Here is a 19694-nt window from a genome sequence, read left to right as displayed (position 1 = left end):
GACAAACTTTTATCCAAATTCATATTATAACACTGGAATTCACAATTCAACTCATAATCAAAATGAAAAAACGTATTTGTGGTCAATAAATAACCAATCTAGGTATCTGAGCAATATGTTTCTGTCTCTACCTATGCCTATATTTTATCTAAGATACACTACACAATCTCTGGGATAAAGAGCATCTGTGATTGTCATATTTGATGAGAATACTTAGACCTTGGCTTTCTATGAAATGAGGAGCTAAACAAGACTCTTAAATCTTACATGGAATTTTTGAATTTGCTCTGGAAAAAGGTCTTAAGCATTATAAATTAGAAATCAAGATATGATGAGATAAGGTGTATTACCTAAACTGACTGAGTATCTGAAAAACTGATCTGAGACCAGATTAGTTCTTCTTCATGTCCTAGTCTTTGCTTTTAAAACTACAAGCCCTAAGGAGGGGTGGCTGTAGGCTATAAGGGAGTGCCTGTGGTCTTGCAGTTATGCGCAATGCAAAAGCACATACCTGTCATTTAAATTAATACAGTGTAACTGGAAGCAAGGCTTTGAAACTACATCCCTCTTCCATTACATTGCACCTTGGATAAACCAGCTAATGTGATTTGATGAAGTTTTATTGGCTGAAAAGCTGATTTATAAAGGAATTGGTTTTACCTTTTCTAAAAAGCTGCAACACTACAGCCAGCTTTAAGAAATAGATGCCTTTGATATCTGACTTCAAATTTCAAAACAGAGTTATTCTGTTACAGTACACACAACTGGGGATAGCTAAACTTTCTGTTAAGTGACCTACTGACAGCAGAGCTGTAAGGCATCTAGCAGTTTCAAAAGATAAAAAGCATTAAAAAAAAAGCCACCATTGTTCTCAGGTTGCATAAAATAAACACACACACAAAAAGGTCTGTAAACACAAAGAAAGGATTTCCCGCAAATTATGTGGGGTATTCAGAGCTTTTAACTGAATCAAATTGAGCCAAAAGAGCAATATTGCTAGAGACATTTGAACTCCAGCACAAAGGGATGTGTCTATATGTGCACATATGAGTAAAATCATAGTATTTCCTACCTGTCAGTTGTTGCAGATGATATAACTGTGTTTACACAAAAGCAGTTTCCTTTTACTGATTTTTTTTTTTTTTTTTGGTATGTATTAAGCACTGGAATCTAGGTTTTGCTGTCTGAATCAATGAATATGTTATTGATTGGCTTACTGGACATCAGTAATGTATATTCCTGATACTTAAATGTGAGAACATTTAATGTTTTAATCAACAGACACAGCAGTCTCAAGACTGTATCCTGTAACAATTCATACAGAAACAATCTTGGAAATAATCATAGAAGATCAACAAAAGCTAGTCTGTTCAGACTTAGCAATGATGAAATGTACTTCATAAGAAAATTTTAAACTAGTTATAAATACTTGCTAACATGGATCTAATTTATGTATTTTAAAAGGCCTTTTTCCTACATGGGAACGAGAACACACTGAAATACATGATTTTGTGAGAAGTCAAGATAGTAGGGAAGAATGTTTTTTCAGCAAAGATTAAGGCTTACATCAAAGTATCCAATTCATCTCTCCCCAGACCTCATGCCTTCCAGTTACATGAAGTTATGAAGGAGAAACAATAATATCTTTACTTTTCACACTGGCCTGACTATGCTTGACTGCTTTTTTAAACTAAGTGGCAGCACCTGCACGGGGGGTTATAAATAATACAATGGACACATGTAAGATGTACAATACCTATTGCTTCCATCTACTGAAAAATACTATAGCGGGGAGCAAGAGACAATATTGGGAACTGACCCAGCATGGTAACACGGACTGTTTTATAATCACTCACAGACCATATTAGCCAGTTATGTGCCATGAAACTTTGGTATGTGAATGTTCCTTCTTCAAGTAAAATAAGATTGCAGAAAAACTCTGAAAAACTTTGTAGAGATTTTTGATGCTAAAACCTGTTCATTAAATCCCCACACCTTGGGGCTAATTGGACAAACAGAATGACATAAATATGACATGAAAGGATTTGAAACTGACATAGAGTGATTTTTTTAAGGGAAAAGAAAAAGAAACAATTAACTTTTCAAGTTACTATATAAAGAAACATTTTAATAGCATTTTTGTGCTTACCACATTCCTGCACTAATGCAGGATTTTTAATTCTCATTCAAACAAAATAATGTTTAGTACATTGCTGTTCCTTGGATTATAAGGAATTCTGCCTTTTCTGGAGGATTATATTAGCTGGCATACTCCATATTGAGTACAATGTAAAATTCATAGTAAAATAAGCTCATATGAGATCAGCATAAAAATTATGAATGATAAGATGCTGCTCAGTCAGATCATTTTGATCATAAAGGACTATAGAGTATTCATACCCACAGCAGTTGTAACACTCCCCTTTGACCTGTAAGGAAATTAGGGAAGAACACCTTACCAATCTGTACAGGATCTCTGTGTAATTAATGTTGTTGTTTTACCAACCTTTCCTGACGTACCTAATCTTGCTACTATTCTCTCTTGTATTCCAGAAATTGCAATTTATTAACCTTTACTGGTCCCCTGTTATGAACAGTTGTTATATGGAAGCTTTTTTACAACCCTGTCTTCTATTCTCTTCTTTAGATGTTGTTAAAATGTCAGGCCCATGTTACCCTATATGATGATACTGCACAAGAAAATGACCCGGCTAATCATTCTGCCAGGACTGTGGACTATCTGGTCCTCAGGCTACAGATCTTATTCATATTTGTCTCTCTGACTCATATTCTCTTTCAGAGTTTTCATTATTTCAAAACAATGCACTTGCAACTGAGAAGGACTCTTGGATCTGTGGTGATTGCCAGTTACAGCTAGATTCTTTATGGCTCTCTCCAGACATCTGCCTGGTAGCACCTCACTATTTTACCCTACCTTGCTTGCATGTCACACTCCATGGTACACACTAGAAAATGGGGGATAATTGCTGCAAAAAGAGAGAACAGTTAACTCCAAAGTTTTCTGTGAAGCACAGTAGTTTTGCAGTACCTGTCCCATCTGCCTGATCCGTAACATTGTCCAACATATAAAAACAATCCCTGTAGAACATCCTAAACCCTGGGGACCCTTTGTTAACTAGCAGACATTTTATCCAAATGCCTAAATGTTGTAACCTCAAATATGTACTTGTAATCTTTGACATGTTCTTGGGATGAGATAAACTGAGGCTTAGTGATTATGCCTCCTAACATGTTGATGCCACTGCTGTAGTGAAGAAACTTTCAGAGAGACTTAATACCTTGATTTGGCTTTCCTCTTACAGTAGTGATAGTAGTGATTGAGACACTCATTTCACAAGCCAAGTGATTTAAGAATAACTGCAAAGCTTTAAGTGTTAGTCAGTGCCTACACTGCACCTACCATCCTCAATAAAGTGGTGCAGTAGAAAGAAGAAACTCTGACCTGACATGCAAATCAGCTAGGAAGAAACAGAACCGAAGTGGTCAGGTGCATTGCTGCAGCATTGATGTGTATGCAAAGCATGGCAAATGGGAGACATCTCCACCCCCCTCAGGATATTCTGATGGGGTAACCAATGCATATGTCTCATTCACCACCTGCAGCACTGCATAAACTTGACCAATGATTCACCATTACATTATTGCAGAGTTCTGCTGAAACATGTAATCTGTCCATTCACAAGTAAAGGAAGGTCTTCCAGAGCCTGCCTGTGAACTATGCCACATTCTACAACCAGGAGACTGGGTATACATTGAGGTGCACCAGTGAACAAATTATCTCCAGCCCAGGTAGAAAGAACCACATCAGGCACTCTTAATCACCCACGCTGCCAACACATGTGAAGAAGTGCACCACTGGGTACGCACATCTCACTTCAAGAAAGTTCCACAACCTAACAGCAGAGAAAGGTGTCCCCTCCAGAAAACAACCCAGACCTTGGATCCCAAACCCTCTCTCCAAACCTGATTTCATAACTGGACTGTGTTTTCAAGGACACAAGACAATGATACAATCTCCAACCATACAAATTAGACACATTTTGAACAGTTTCTTTGATCTCTGGATTTATTCTTAGAACTATTTAAAAATAGCATTAGAATTAGTTTGTATAGCTTATAATCATCCAAGCCAAAGGCTTTTATACATTCTTAACACTTAAAATGAAGTTCCAAATCCTGATCATAACATTACTAAACCATATTCTACATGAATACATGGATTAGAAACCTGCAGAATATGGAGTGGTAGCTCTCTCCTAAAGCTCAGGTAGATAATGCAGCAATTTTTTCAAACTCTGTTGGATTTGGACACATATTTCTCCAACACATGAATCTAGAATTCTCATGATTGGGATTCTCATTTTATTGCTGAAAGGTTGGACAAAGCTGTGGGCACAAAATAATTTTACTCATGTCTCTGCTTCAAAACACCCAGAATGTATCCTGTCACAAACTGCCTCTTCTAAAAACTTTTCTTGCTTCTCTTGAAAACCCATGACAATGGCTATGATTACTAACAGGGTTGGGAACTATTCTCATTGTCAACATCCAATTAAATTTGTATTTATCAACATTTACATAGGTCTTGCCTTCCAAATCATATTTCCCTTCCTGGATCTTAGTGATTTTCTGGAACTATGCCCTGGAAAACATTACCTTCCAGGTAGGCAGGTCAATGTAATTTAGAGTATGAATTACCCCATATTGGGATATATATGGGGTAATTATGTATATATATGGATATACTGGACCTTAATTGGAAGACCCAAGCTGTTTGCTTCATAATGAGGAAGGTGAGATACTTGTAAGCAGTTGACAATCAGGCATACTGGGTTCCACTGGTTTCTGCAAATCCTAACATCTAGGCTGAGTGTCAGTGAATTAGAAAAGGCAATACATGACATCAAGAACAAATGGATAATGCCACTGCAAGTGCAATATCTGTCCTACATTTCAAAATAAAAAAGATTTCCCATGTAACTTTGCAAAATCGAATGGCTTTAGACACCCTCTTAACTGCACAGGGGGGACTTTGTGTTGTCATTAACACTACTTGTTTTACTTATGTTGACCAGAGCCAAAGAATTTAAACTGACATCCATAAGATCCAGAAAAGTCTCCAGGTGTTGCATGTAGTGGCCTAAGAAGACATGCACTGGGGCTTTGGAAAAATCTAAGGTTGGTTAACCTCTTGGCTGCATGATTTAGGGCCTTTGACTTGAAGGGTATTATATGGAATACTGTTTATATTTTTCATTTTACTGTTAGGATGTGGTTTTGTACAGTTGATTTTCTGTTTAGTAACAGCATGTAAGAAGCTAGGAACTTCTGTATCTACCCCATTAATCCCCAGTGTAACAGGTAAGCACACTGTATGCCCTAAATTGATATATGAGAATATGGAACAGCAAAAAGAAGTACTTGCACTAATGGCTATGGAATATTCAGTGCAGAGGCAAGAGCAGATGGTAAGGCTGCACACTCCATACTTTGCTTAGGCTTCAACTTAAGTGCTATGAGTTGGATGTCTGCAGCTTACCTGCTGCAATCTGTGCAAAGTTTGTGTGAGACTTTAAAGTCTCAGAGAGGGGAGGAGAGGGGTAAAATTGTTAATTTCTAAAATTTGAGAGATCTGGCTAGGAAGCTGTTTCTTTCAGCCAAATGGTAGCAGTCTGCTTATTCCATTCTCCACTTTCAAACTAAGATAATACTAGGTGTTCCAGTCCTATAGGCTCCGCCAAGAGTCATCTCCATATTGTCAATTGAGACAGTTATTAATGTACTTAACAGTTCATCTTCAGGCATGGGTGCTTGGCCTTATAAATATATAAATGATTGGCTGGAGTACGTTCTTCCTAAGGAATGCACACCTGGCTTTGTTAACATTGGAATAATTATCCTAACCTTTTCCAATTTTTTTGAAACTGTATATAAGTTGTGTCTTTGCAACTACTGGGAAGACCTGTCCGAGTGTTCTTTCACTATTGTCGGAGTTAATAGTGAAGTCTGTAAGAAGACAGTAAAATCTGACCCGTCTTAAATTGTACTTGGGTTATTGTGCACTTGGAGTCTTGATATTCTCCAACAATATAACAGCTCTGTAAACAGATTTTAGAGACTGTAACTAGCAGCAGGAGCTAGCTGTCTTCTAGGAGCCAAACTGCTTCTGAGTGGGAACAGTAACCTACTTGCTTATTTTAGCTGCCAAGGGATTTACACACAGTGTATGGATTTATACATCAAGAGAAATGCTATCATCCCAGTACAAGCAGTGGACTCCAAAAAAGCTTGCATGTATTCTAAATATTTCTGCGAGGAAATCGATATATGAGTGCACATGTCATAAACACATAGACTGCAAAAGGTCCAGCTCTTGTGCCAGAAGAAAACTTCTTGGTGTTTACCAGAGTTTGTATTCTGTTTGCATTTCAGAAACTTAATAATAACACCATCATAGAGGTTAGACATATATAGAATTTGTGTGAACAGACTTGTCTAGAAGCCAAAAGTATTTTTAGACCAATAACAACCAGATAGTTACAGTGTTCACTGGAAATGCATCACTGACCATGCAATATTAATCTGGTGCATTAACACTGGAATTACTAAGTCATTTTGACACCTCAGGCAGCCTGCCATGTCTTGCCTAGGAGTATTTTTGCATTCCATAAGCCTGTTCTATAATCCTATTTATTTTTCAAAGTGAAGTCAGGCAGTCTAGAGCATTTGCTCTAGATGAACACAAGTAGTTTTTGCCAACATATACAAAGCCAGAATAATTTGTGAATCAGGACCACCTGCAAAGGAAAGCAGTGGCTTTGAACTCAACTAGTACTCACTAGCAGGATCTCAAAACCCACCTTCTTAGAACGCTGAGCTTAGTTTGTCCTGTTGCTGCAGATATTACATCCCATACATGAGAACTACCTCAAGGCAGAGAATTATGTGATAGTGGTTATTTTACCACCCTGGCAACTAATAATTAATTTGTCATGCAAGTAGCTCAAACATTAGGGCTGTCATAATAGAAATGTTTCTCTATCCGAGAATAGTGTGAGAGCTCTTAGGTATAAAGACTGTATCTTTTATCTGTACATTGATTGCTACAATTGGCTTTATATAGCTGGTATTCTCTAAATCAAAGAAAGTTATTGATTATAGAAATGTGTAGATTTTTTTACTCTATACTCCAAAGATCACAAGCAAAGAATTGTATGTCAACATTTGGTCTGTGTGTTTAAAGCTCACCTAGAGTAATGAGGCATATAGAAAAGACCAAGATATTATAGAGTGATACACCTGAAAGACCAAAAGAAAGATTCCAGAGAAAAAATTAAAAAAAGTATTTATTTTGATTGTTGCTTGATGTGTTTTGCAGCAGCTCAGGAGGGTAAGTAAGGGAGAATCTTCCACAAGAGAGTAGGAGAAAAGCAAGCTTGGTAAATCAAAAAGGAGGCCTCAGTAGAAGGATACTTTTTTTAAAAATGAAGGAGGCATTGTACCTGTATAAAGACACTAAACTCAGCTTTTAATATTTTTTTCTTTTTTTTTTTTTTTTTTCATAGATGACGTACCTTAAGAATACTACATATTTTCCTGGATTAATGAAGTGGTATCACAGTTTAATCAGATTTAATACATGTTATCACATGCAGTGTTATTTTTACTGCACATTTGTGCATACTTTGTAATGCAGTGCTTATATTCCATGCAGGTTTCCATGTTAATTTGGCATCTTTGAATATATGATGATATAAAAGGAGAATCCATGACCCAAAAAATCAGAAGAATAAGTCAACTATCCTATTCAACAAAAGCTATACCACAAAATTAATACTGTTCCTATAAAAATCTTGTGCTAGGCATTCATAACAGTATGTACATGCAGAGGACTACCTTGGTAGTTCATGCAGACAGAGTGCTTCAGTTCTGCTGGAAACAGCATTCAATTGTAAGTGGCTAGCTTGCAGGCTCACAGCTGGGGGAAGCACCGGTATAGTGGTGGGCACTTGCCTGAGGGCTAAAACTAGTGCCCCTTCTTGAAATCCACAGAGATGTCTGATGCATCCACCCAGACAGATCTGGTAAGAAAGGAGGCCTCGGTTCAGGTGGTAGTATTAAGTACCCTGAACCTTCTCCTACTAATAAGGCAAGTACTTCCTCTAGATGTGCTCAGATGGATGATCTTTTAAGACAAGTATCTGAGATGCAAGAAGCAGTTGTAAGGCTGCACAGTATTAAAGGTGCTGAGAGGGAGATAGATAGGTTGTTTAATGATCATGTTCCAGTTGGGGACATTACTGAGAAGGAGGAACCTTAGTACCTGGTGACATGCAAAAGCAGGACTGCTTCGGTCCCCACCTTCCAGCTTCACTAGGAAAAACAAGTATGTAGCTCTTGTAACTATAGGTGGTCTTGACAGCCAGGGCCAAGTTCTACATGAAGAAACCATACTGGCAGCCTGGAGTGGATATCATAAAAAGAAACACCATGTGCTTGTAGTGGGTGACCCCCATTTGAAGGACATTGAGGCTTCTCTCTTCCAGCCTGACAGGGAGTCTCAAGATGTCTGCTGCCTCCCAAGAGCCAGGATCTGGGACATTACTGTGAGGGTGCCACAGCTTGTCAAGATCACAGACTACTATCCCCTCTTGCTTTTTCATGTGGGCATAAATGATGCTAGAAGGCAGAACATGGGTAGAATCATAGAAGACTTTAAAGCCCTAGGAGCACAAGTGAAAAATATGGGATCCCAATTTATTTATTTTATTATTTATTTTCTCCATTTTGCCAGTTGGAGGAAAGAGCGAAGCCAGGAAGAGATGTATAATACTTATCAACTCCTGACTATGTGGCTGGTGGCAACGTAAAGGCTTTGGTTTTTACAATGGGAATTTCTATGAAGATTAGATTATAATCTAATAACATATATATAATCTAACATATAATAACATATATAATCTAACATATAATCTAATAACATAATAACAGATTATGTTAGGGAGGGATGGGATTGACCTGTCTAGAAGAGGCACAGAAATCTTTGGCAACAGGCTGACTAACCTAGTGAGGCGTGCTTTAAACTGAAGAACACAGGGGGCAGTGTCCATAACAGCAATGCCCCTGCCATTTCAATTGACTGCGGAATGAGCCAGGCTAACCCAACGAGTAACAAATGTTACAGGCACTGATTCTCATGGGGGACTTCAGTCATCCTGATATTTGTTGGATAAGCAACACTGCCAGGCACACACAGTCTGAAAGGTTCCTGTAATGCACTGAAGATAACTTTCTGATGCAGGTGGTGGAAGATATGACAAGGAAAGGTGTGCTGCTGGACTTTGTTCTTACTAACAAGGAAGGACTGGTTGAGGATGTGAAGGCTGAGGGCAGCCTGGGATACAGTGATCACGAGGTAGTGGAGTTCAGGATCTTGTGTGGAAGAAGCAAAGCAATTAGTAGGACTGCAGCCCTGGACTTCAGAAGAGCCAACTTTGACCTCTTCAAGGACCTACTTGCACATATCCCATGGGCTAGAATGTTGGAAGATGCAAGAGAGTTGGTCAATAAAAACACCACTTCTTCCAAGCTTAAGATCAGTACATCCCTAAGAGCAAGAATACAGGAAAAAGTGGCAAGGGGTCTACATGGATGAGCAAAGTGCTCATGGATAAAATCAAAGGCAAGAAAAAAGTCTATGAAATGTGGAAAAGGGCCTGGCCACTTTGGAGTGGAACACTATCAGGGCCTGCAGGTACACGATAGGGAAGGCTAAGGCCCATTTGGAGTTAAACCTGGCAAAGGAAGTCAAAAATAACAAGAAAGGCTTTTTTAAGTCATAGAATTATAGAATGGCTTGAGTTGGAAAGGGCCTCAAAGATCATCTAGTTCCAAACCCCCAGCCATAGGCAGGGATGCCACTTACTAGATCAGGCTGCTCAGGGCCTCATCTAACTTGATCTTGAACACCTCCAGGGATGAGGCATCCACAACCTCTCTAGGCAACCTGTTCCAGTGCCTCACCACCCTCTGAGTGAAGAATTTCCTCCTAATCTCTAATCTAAATCTCCCCTCATTTAGTTTAAAACTATTCCTTCTTGTCCTGTCATTATCTGATGGGAACAAAAAGTTGCTCTCTGTCTTTTTATATGTCCCCTTTAAGTACTGGAAGGCCACACTGAAGTTAACCTGGAGCCTTCTCTTCTGTAGGCTGAACATTTCCAGCTCTCTCAGCCTTTCTTTGTAGGAAAGGTGCTCCAGCCCTCTGATCAGCTTCATGAGGTTGCTTATATAACTAAATTAAACTAACGCAAATCATTCTGGTGAATAAAAAGGCTCCACTCCAAACATCCCAGTATATTAACCATGCCAAAACCATATGTGGCAGGTGAAATATCATTGGTATAGCTTACTTTGGTCAACTCCTTATGATTAGGCATGATTGTGTAAAAGTCTTCAGACCAACGTTTAAACAGCACGGTGACCATCTGTCTAACACGTCTCCAGGATGAAAGAGGCAACATGAACAGAAAGTCTAGAAGAAGCAGAACATGGAGAGAAAACAGTGGCAGGGTTTGATAGTCTTTATACCACGTTTCACAATATGGAATCATCCATACTGATTTTGGTGCACGTAAACTTGTGCTATTATATAAGAAAAATACCCACCATAAACGCACAATTTAATACGAGATAACTTATAATAAAACATTCTAGTCTGGATGTAAAATGAACAAGCTCAGGGTATCCCACAATAGATTTCAAAGTTCAGAAACTTGCCAAAGGCTTTTACTGATATTGTGCTATTCTCCTGCCCAGAAATGTGTGAATTGATCTCAGGATCTGTAAAGAGATGTGTTGATGTAAAAAGGAAAATGAGAGCACAATATGGATAGTTAAAACAGTTGGTATATCCATGAAGCCACGAATAAACCTGTAGAGTATAGCCTCTAACTTTCATTGTGTAAGATGTGATACAGTCAAAAATCTTTTCTTTCTGAGTTCATTTTTTCAGTTTAGAGGGCAGAATTATAAAAGCTATGTAAGTACCTAAACATGAAGATGAAGCCTTATCTAGGCTTTCATGTTTAGTAATAAAAGACAGTCTCACATACTCATTTTCTACTAATTCCCTGTTGTAGAATCTTGTTGAAGGATCTGCAGCAGATCCTTCATCAGGTAATATCAGAAAATTAAGACACATGTAACACGAAGAGCTCCAGAACTCTGCTCTCAGATACGTTGTCTCTAACCCTGAGTAACTGTTTTCTTTGTTTTATAATGTCATGTAATTCTGTGCAAACCAATGGACTCAAATGGAAAATATTCAGAGAAAACAAAAACAAAAACAAAAACACACATGTGCAAATATAGAAAACAGGAAACATACATAATTATGTGTCAGATATTTGTTAATTACATAGATGAACATATTTGGTCCCTACTGCTTTGTTTGTATATTGTACTTTGAATGACGTTAATTTATCAGCCACTAAGTAACTACTGCCATCTACTGGAAAATTTATTAAAACACTTAAATTATACTGCCAGAAAGGGATCTGGAGCACAGTATTATCTCCTGTAAAAATACTGAATAGTCTATAACATATAAAAACTGTTAAAAGAATGACATCAGTGCCTGTTTGCTTACATAGATAAAATGCCAGTAAGTATAAACAAAAATTTTGTTTAGCTCAATTTCAGAACCATTGTTAAATCTTTCTTCTAAGATACCAAGCACTTGCAATCAGTTTCATATCCATACTGCACAACACATGGCTGTGCCATCTACTACTGTGCTGCATATCATATCTACTCTTCCACTTGACCTCTGACAGCTCTTCTCAGCAATAGATGCAACAGTCTTAGGACGTCTTTAAGTGTCCAGTTGCAGGTATCCTAACACCATTGAGTTTTGTGGCATAGACTGCTCCCACTAAAATTTGTTCCCAGGGCAACAACAATGAGCAGGAATTTATTGCAGACAAACTCAGAATTTGTTTTTCCTCACATAGCATACCATAGCATCAGCAGTGGCCCTGAAGGTGTGGATTACTGATTTTGAGGTTAGGATTACTGATTTTAAGGTTACAGCAGCTAACAGAGCAGATCATTGACAGTGGCCACTCACCAGTTAAAATGCAGGAACTGAATATGTGCACTCTTTTTCTGCCCTAAATTATATTGTGAAAGAAAAATTTTTCTCAATTCCTATACTTTTTCAATTTGATCTTAATCCCTACTGTATTCCCCAACTTGCTGAAAGCCAGGAAAGAACCATTTCTCTAAATTGTGTATGTATTACTTAGATAACATGAATACTCTAGTCAGCCACAAACTCCCATTGTAATCAATGGAAACAAAGTCACTACATGTTTTTTTTTTGTTATTCCAACATATTTACTGGAAAGAGTAAATATCCAATGGAGGAACACCAAAATGATCAAGGGACTGGGGCATCTCTCCTGTAAGGAGAGGCTGAGAGAATTGGGAGTGTTCAGCCTGGGAAAGAAGAGGCTGAGGGGATCTTCTCAACGTGTGTAAGTACCCAAGGGAGGATGCAATGAAGATGGATCCAAGCTCTTTTCAGTGGCGCCCGGTGTGAGGACAAGAGGCTATGGGCACAAACCAGAAAACAAGAGGTTCCATCTGAACATTGGGAAAGTACTTCTTTACTGTGAAGGTGACTGAGCACTGGGACAGATTGTCCAGAGAGGTTGTGCAGTTTCACTCCTTGGAGCGACTCAAAAGCTGTCTAGACAGCTAGGGTCTGAGCAAGCAGCTCTAGGTGTCCCTGCTTGAGCAGTGTGGTTGGACTGGATAACCTCCTCTCAACCCTAACCATTCAGTGATTCAGTGATTCCTACAACTTGTCTTAGACAGCTGTCTTGGAAGATGTATTTTCAAGTGCAGATTTGTGTCTTCATGGGCTACAGAAGCAGTTTAAATTTGAAGATCCAGTTTTGAGATGCTTCATCATAAAATAAGGTAAAGATATGTCCACTGATCCCAAAAGGTGAGTTTCTGCTCCCTTTTATGTATATCCCCTTCAACTTCCTTTCTCAAGCATGCCCTCTGACTTCTGCTGTGGGTGTTGGACTTTGGACCTTTTGCTAAGTATCTTTAACTCAGTAAACTAACAGAAACCCAGATTAACAGAAAAGAGGTCAGGCAATATTCTGCCTTGCTAGTGAGTTGAAGCAGCTCACAGCTCTGTTTGACAAGCACCAGACCTGCACAAAGAGAGGGACAATAATGTGTGACCTGGAACAAGAGGGCAGAGAAAAGAAGGACTGAGGAAAAAAAATCTGCCTTTCAAGGGCAAAAAAGCATGTGATCATCTCTGCCAGCAGTAAAAACTGAGATTTCACATCTGACTTCACATAAACACTCTGAAACAGTCAGTCTAGAAAAGAAATTACATTTTTTACTTGTGGTTCAGTTGCCATTTTTTAAATTAAGAAATATAAGAAATTACCATCAGAAAAGATAAAAGGATGCATGTTACACTTCATAAGCATATGTATATATATATATATAAGCAACAAATAATACATCTAGAAAATATTCAGAAAGAGAAAACAGCAAATAGTGTTGCTTGTTTCCCCTCTGAAATTAACACTGAGAAGCTCACTTGTCAAGTATATCTGGACCTTGGGCAATCACTGAAGGCAAGCTCCACATAAGCAATTTTTGACATCTAACCTAGAGTTAAGCCTTGGATCAAAACATATGATATTTAAGTTCAAGACAGTGACCAAAAGAGCCCAACATCCACTGGTCAAAATAAATAAATAAATAAATAAATAAATAAATAAATAAATAAATAATCAGTGAGGTATCTTGAACATGTTAATATGTATCTCTTGGACAACAAATTTCCCTACATGGCTAAGCATCAGATTCTACAGTCTAAACATCTGTATAAATCGGTTTAAGTTTTTAAAATCAATTTATTTACAAATTCTATGTTTTAGCTCTGTACTGGACAGATACTTGGCATTTCTAAGTTGAATAATATTTTACTTCAAATTTTTAATCCAAATATGAATTAAAGGGCCTGTAGGAAAATCAGAAAACACTACCAGCACCTTAACCTTTTGCTCTCTAAGTCAATGATACCATCACCAGAAATTGGAAAAAATATGGTCAGAATATAAATTTATACCCTGAAAGGTTGTCACAGTCACGGTATTACAAGAAAATTGAGTACTTAATTTGCTAGCTGGGTGACATTCACAAATTGGTTCCTTTTGGCCATGAGTGGAATGTTTTCAGTTGTCAAAAATAAATAAATAGATCTGATTTTATTTTATTTGATTTGATTTTTAGAATATGCTTGCACTTTTCTAATCACTTACACTCTTCTGATCAGGTTTTACCAGGAGCTTGGTTTTATTTGAGAAAAAATCAACAGTGTCCTGCTGTGGCACTGACTGAATATCAGCTGAAAGGAAAGAGCACCATCTGCTGTGTAAGCATCACTCCTTCTGACAGCATTTAGGGATATTTGGAAGTTTCTCCACAAAGGTCCAGTCCTGCCTACCCAATCTCTATTCATAACCCTAATGATGTTATTTTTGGAAGGTGAGCTTGCCTGCCTTTCTGCCTACCCATTGCACTGCAGCCTCCCCTTGGGGGGAAAGGTGCTGTGTTATGGGAATGCCCGTGCAGATCCTGCTCTTCTATCCCTCATTTTCCTGCATCACCTGCCTGCTCCATCCTTGCTGCAAGGAGCCCAAGGCATCACATGCCCTGGGGCCACAGCCAGAGGTTTCCAGCCTTTCAGCTGGGAACTGAAGTCGTCTCTCCTGTCCGGAGTGGAGGAATATGCAAGTGTGTGCTAATCAAGTGGTGGAAGGATTTTCTGTGCCTTTGATTTTTGTATCCCCTGAGTTCAATAAATTTCTCTTAAAGAACAAAAATCTGGCTGTGGGCTTGTTAAAGCTTTAATCATTCCTAAGTGCCTGTGTCAACTGAGCAGCAATTGGATTCAGCACAGATTGAGGACTATTTCAGCAGGACAAAAATCCCTATAATCTTTTAAATACACACATGTCCTGCACCCAAGGAGACGTCCTTCCCTTGGACCATCTTCAGCTGCACATTTTCTGTCCTGAGGTGTTTGGCCTGACTCGTCTTTGATTCCCCTTGATCTCAGTGGGCTGCACTTTCCCTCTTTAGTTTCCCTGTGGCCTTCTTTGTCTTCACGGGTATTTTATCAGTTTTCTTTTCCCAGGAGCACAGCCTTGAAGACCAGTTCTGTAGGGCCTTCAGTGACTACTAAACCTCTGGATTTTCATGGCTGTTTAAGCAGCAATACTCCTTGAGTTCCAGGACTCTGGGAAAGCTGGGCTTACCGTTCACCTTCAGAGACCCGAAAGCCTGGAAGTAAATATATCCACCTGCACTCACTTATTGAACATTGCTGTTCACTTAACCATCACAGAAGATGCAGAACTCCAAAGAAAGACAGGAATAAAAACAGCATTCTTGATACTTTTTAAAAAGTCAGAAAATGATACAGCACAAGCAGCAAACCCCATGTAATTGTTCTTTCCAAAGCCAGAAATTGGGGTCACTACAGTAGTTGTCATTGATGTCAGCAGGGATGAGTTAGGGAGAAAAAAACTATTAATTTTGGAAGGAGACAGGGTGTAAAAAGATGATAACCCCACAAGATGCTTCCCATGTTACACAAAACTCACCCAAGACCCTGCCTGTCCACACAGCACTCAGCGCAGCCCAGCAGGTCAGAGGGCTGTGCACAGGACTGCCAGCTCTCACTTGGCAGGGATCAGTCAGGGAGGCAAACCCAGGTCAGGGCTGCGCACAGGTAGGGCTGCCGTGAGGAGAGGACAAAGCAAGAAGTGACTGGAGTGCAGCAGAGCTGCAATGTTGACATGGGGATTTTTCAGCCTCCTGTGTCAGAGGCATTTAATAGCACAGAAACTATGGCATCCAAGATCAGTGATCGGTGGCTACGCAGGCTGGGGGCCAACGACTGGATTCCCTTGAGCACATCCTTTCCTCTCTCAAGAAGGAATGCAGTTCATGACAACTTACAATTAATTGAAGATCTGAAGAGTCATTTAAAAGCATATACACAGCCAACAAGTCTCTCTGGAAGCAGAAGGGTGTGGGAAGGTGGGTGGTGTTCCCACAAGGCTACTCAGCACTGCTGGTGCAGAACCATGTGGGGACCTGCAATTCTCTCAGCTTAATTTCCATCACTCATGCAACTGCTTTACAAATCTTCCTGGGTGCAAGTAATTTTACCATACTATTTTCTGCTGCACATTCATTTCTTTTGCTTTTCCTAGGCCATGTGTCACTGTCACTTGTCCCCTGATTGCCTGGTGATATGCTCAGGGACTAAAGCAAGCTCAGGGACTGAAGCTTCTGACCATGAGACAGCTGAAGGGATTCAGGAATTGGACCCGAGGGTCTGGGTCCTCACTTACACATGTCCAAGAAGGTATCACATGAGGCAACAAGTGCCCCATTTTGTCAACTGCGATATCCAGATAGAAAACAAACAAACAAACAAAAACACTTGTAGTAAGATAATTGCAGGTAGACCCTACAATTGCAGAACTCTTCAATGTAAATTGGAGTATTCTAGACTCAGGTCTCTGACTCTAAATATTTGCTTTTTCAAGGACATCAGGACCAACCAGGCCCAGATGGGCCAAACATGATCCCACTAAGGTATTTATCATCAACACAATGCAATTTTTTAAGTAAAATTTTTTTATACCTTACACACCAGCTTCCATCAAGAGGTCTCACTCCAGGAACCTTCCGGGGTTTCCTTCCTTTCTCTCTCTTCTGTACACATCTGTGATGGTTTCCAGACATCCTTCCCATCTCACATGTACACACCCTTCTATGAGTTAACCAGATCCAAAACCTTACTCATCCCATAGCCATCAGCACCCCATGGGCAAGACCCAGCTCCTCCCTTTTGCTGGAGTGACACTTCACCCAGCCTGTCCTCAGGCATGGATGGCTGGAGGTATCTTCCTCCCTCCGTATTCTTCCTCATTCAATTCCTTCCCTGTAACCTCGGGTTTGTTGCCTGACTACCCCCTCCTGCAGGCAGCTCTTTTACCCTTACTTAGCTCTCATCCCGTGTGAAGTTTCTAATTGCCCAGAGGATTTTCAGTGGGCTACTTCCCTCAGTAACAAAGATACCTAGCTAACAGCAGGCCTTGGGATGTTTCCTTCTTACTCATACTTGCATATTTTGTCACTAGTTTTCACAGAATCACAGAATCACAGAATTTCTAGGTTGGAAGAGACCTCAAGATCATCAAGTCCAACCTCTGACCTAACACTAGCAGTCCCCACTAAACCATATCCCTAAGCTCTACATCTAAACGTCTTTTGAAGACTTCCAGGGATGGTGACTCCACCACTTCCCTGGGCAGCCTGTTCCAATGCCTCACAACCCTTTCAGTGAAGAAGTTCTTCCTAACATCTAACCTAAAACTCCCCTGGCTCAACTTAAGCCCATTCCCCCTCGTCCTGTCACCAGGCACGTGGGAGAACAGACCAACCCCCACCTCACTACAGCCTCCCTTGAGGTACCTATAGAGAGCGATAAGGTCGCCCCTGAGCCTCCTCTTCTCCAGGCTGAACAAGCCCAGCTCCCTCAGCCGCTCCTCGTAGGACTTGTTCTCCAGGCCCCTCACCAGCTTTGTCGCCCTTCTCTGCACCTGCTCAAGCACCTCGATGTCCTTCTTGTAGCGAGGGGCCCAAAACTGAACACAGTACTCGAGGTGCAGCCTCACCAGAGCTGAGTACAGGGGGACGATCACCTCCCTAGCCCTGCTGGTCACACTGTTCCTGATACAAGCCAGGATGCCGTTGGCCTTCTTGGCCACCTGAGCACACTGCTGGCTCATATTCAGCCGACTATCCACCATCACTCCCAGGTCCTTCTCTGCCTGGCAGCTCTCCAACCATTCCTCTCCCAGCCTGTAGCTCTGCTTGGGGTTATTGCGCCCCAGGTGCAGGACCCGGCACTTGGCCTTGTTGAACTTCATGCAGTTGACCTCAGCCCATCGGTGCAGCCTATCCAGATCCTCCTGCAGAGCTTTCCGACCCTCAAGCAGATCGACACATGCGCATAGCTTGGTGTTATCTGCAAACTTACTGAGGGTGCACTCAATGCCCTCGTCCAGATCATCGATGAAGATATTAAAGAGGACCGGCCCCAGCACCGAGCCCTGGGGGACGCCACTAGTGACTGGCCTCCAACTGGACTTGGCTCCATTCACCACGACTCTTTTTGCAGCATATTAAGCAGAATTCACACCCCTCTGCCCAATCTATCAAAATACACAAACCACGTAACATCCAATTGTTCTTTCTAGGAATTCAATTAGAAGAAAATGGTGTTAACTTCATTGTTTGTTTGTTTGTTTTGTTTTGACCTGATCTGAGTAAGAGTGACCAACCATTTCTGGCAATTTTTAAGTCTCAGAACTTTTCATCCACTTCTATAACTAAGAATTTTAAAGAGCAAACACCGTGATAGCCTCTTCATTTGCTTTGACTAAGAGATGAAAGCAAGAGATCAAGGAGGAAGATTTATCACCTTAAAAGATCTGGAAAAAATGCTAAATAATACACAACAATGCAACTTTTCTGTTATTTTATTGATATTAGTGAAGAAAATTTAAATTTCATCTTTCTGATGTGTTACAATTGCTTTCTCTGGTGGGTGGACAGATCTTACTGCTTATTGAAAGGCTAAATAATGCTTTCCAATTGCAAGATTAGCTTCTACACTTTAAATTCTCATATGGTATTGCTTTCTTCCTCTGGGTATATAAAATGGTCCATTAAGTCCATGATTTTTCTGAATTAACTGTTATTCTATCTACTGTTTTAGAATACATTCAAATTAAAAGGTACTTAAATTACTTGCAATAAGTGCACACACACAACGGCAAAGAGAGCTGATGACATTTTACTAAAACATTTTAAGTTCATAGAATAAATATAAGTCTTCAAACACATGCAGTAACTGACCGATGTGTTTTTTTCTTTCTCAAAAAATATCCTTAGTGTCCATAGCACTACCGCGATAACTACTTCATTCAAAAAAAAAGAAAAAAGGCAAAAAAAAAAAAAAGAAAACACCTATCTCTTGTCACAAAGACTAAAAGACAGTTTCATTTATACAAGAAATTATCAGTGCTAATGATTTAGTAACAGTCTGGTACAAATGGCAATTCATGGCAATTACTTGTAGTGTGATTATGGTAATGACAAACAGGGAGCTTGATTTAGATGTCACAAGAACTGGAAGGAAAAGAAAGCATATGTTGACACTCCCACCCTGCCCCATTTCCTCCTCTCCCTCCCTGCTTCAGAAACAATTTAGGGCTCAGCTCAGCTCTAGGAACAAGCTCCCTCCAGACCATTCCAGTTCCAGGAGATTTCAATTCTCTCTACAAGCACCCAGCAGAAATTTGGGAGAAACAGGTAAGAAAATCACAAGAGCAATAAGGATCACCTGGCCACAACTCAATGGTGTGTGACATCTTGTTTCTTTTCTAAAGAAGTGGGGTATTATAGGTTTGGCATTGGGAGGTGGCTTTTTCAATTTATACCACCACAGAATAAAGTGTTTTACATACTTTTACCTCTGCAAAGGTCAA

Source organism: Aythya fuligula, chromosome 2, assembly GCF_009819795.1.
Source record: "Aythya fuligula isolate bAytFul2 chromosome 2, bAytFul2.pri, whole genome shotgun sequence".
Lineage (NCBI taxonomy): Eukaryota > Metazoa > Chordata > Aves > Anseriformes > Anatidae > Aythya > Aythya fuligula.
The sequence above is the reverse complement of the archived record's forward strand: the minus strand, read 5'-3'. Positions refer to the sequence as shown.